The sequence below is a fragment of the Castor canadensis genome, chromosome 1 (genome assembly GCF_047511655.1).
Source record: "Castor canadensis chromosome 1, mCasCan1.hap1v2, whole genome shotgun sequence".
NCBI classification, from domain to species: domain Eukaryota; kingdom Metazoa; phylum Chordata; class Mammalia; order Rodentia; family Castoridae; genus Castor; species Castor canadensis.
The window spans coordinates 135,622,915-135,624,571 of NC_133386.1; the positions used below are offsets into that span (position 1 = coordinate 135,622,915).

The 1,657-nt window shown below is 37.1% G+C and overlaps 1 pseudogene; it reads left to right on the plus strand.

The window, feature by feature from the left end:
* Positions 1 to 201: 201 nt before the first annotated feature.
* On the plus strand, positions 202 to 1,136 carry LOC109676604 (olfactory receptor 5L1-like; annotated as a pseudogene).
* The last annotated feature ends 521 nt before the right edge of the window (positions 1,137 to 1,657 follow it).

A 1,657-nucleotide genomic window follows, 5' to 3' on the forward strand; every position in this document is an offset into this window, starting at 1 on the left:
TGTGTGTGATTTCTGAATATCTGTTATGTAATGTTTTAGTTTATGCTAAATTTCATGTTTCTATTTCCTATTTCTTTGCAGAAAGATTAACTATGATAGTGCTTCTAACATCTTTTTTTAGGAGGGGGAAAATTATATTGCAGATCATAAAATAAAGAAAAACACTTAGTTATTTTCTCCAAACACATTTGAAGTGGACACATGGATGGGACAAACTGCACTTCCATGTCTGAGTTCATTCTCCTTGGATTATCAGATGCCACTGACATTACAGACATTCTTTCCCTGTTCTTCCTTATCATCTTTGGAGTCACAGTCGTCACCAACCTGGGCATGGTTGCCCTGATTCAGGTCAGCTCTCAAATTCACACTCCTATGTACTTCTTCCTCAGTCACTTGTCCTTTCTGGATTTCTGCTACTCTTCAGTCATTGTGCCCAAAATGCTGGCTAACATACTCAACAAGAGCAAAGCCATCTCTTTCCTGGAATGCATGGTACAATTTTATCTGTTTTGCACATGTGTAATCTCTGATGTCTTCCTGCTGGCTGTGATGGCCTATGACCGCTTTGTGGCCATCTGTAACCCTCTGCTGTACACAGTCATCATGTCTCAGAAGCTCTGTGTGGTGCTAATACCTGGCTGCTACCTCTGTGCTTCTGCATGTGCTTTGATTCACTTGTGTTTAGCCCTCCAGATACCAACCTACAAGTCAAATGTGATCAACCACTTCTTCTGTGATCTTCCCCCTCTCTTAACTCTTGCTTGCTCTGATGTCACTATTAATAAGGTGCTGCTCTTCATTGTGGCAGTTTTCAATGAGTCCCTTACCAATATGATCATTCTCACCTCTTACTTGTTTATTCTCATCACTGTCCTGAGGATGCGCTCTACAGAGAGAAGGCTCAAGGCATTTTCCACTTTGTCTCTCACCTCACAGTCATCATTGTCTTCCATGGAACAATCATTTTTATTTATTGTTCACCCAGTTCAGACAATGGTGGGGATGCTGACAAAGTAGCCACAATGTTCTACACCATAGTGATTCCCATGCTGAATCCCTTCATCTATAGCCTAAGGAACAAGGATGTGAAAGATGCTCTTGGAAAAGTTTTAAGCTCTAAAATATATTCATAGGGAATATTTTATTGCCAGAACACAGAATTCCAAAGCAGAGACAGGTGGAGGTATTAATAGAGAAGCTGTAATATTGCAATGGAAATAGCACTACAGAGCTAGGTAGTTATTAGTAAATGTATTTGATTCATTTGTGTTTGCTCCTTTTCAGTTTACAAGTATAGGATTAAACATATTTCTCAACTTGCAACTTGTTTCTTCATTTTCTTAAATTTGTAACGTTGTAAGTAGATATGAGTAATGGCATACCCATTTAGTTTAGTATAAAGCTATCTCAAGTCTCAAGAAATTCAAAATTTACAAGTTATTTCAGTGTCCATGATAGAACTGTGATTCCTTTTAAAATAGAATTTGTGTAATTGTTTAATGAAAAAAATTATGAAGAGGGTGTACATGAATAAGAATGAGAATTCTAGCTGTATATATGCTTTCATGGGTTTTTTTTTTTTTTTGCTGTTTCATATTCATTGTTTATTTCACTTGTACTTTTGGTTTCTATTCATTTAGTTTCTACTAATGCT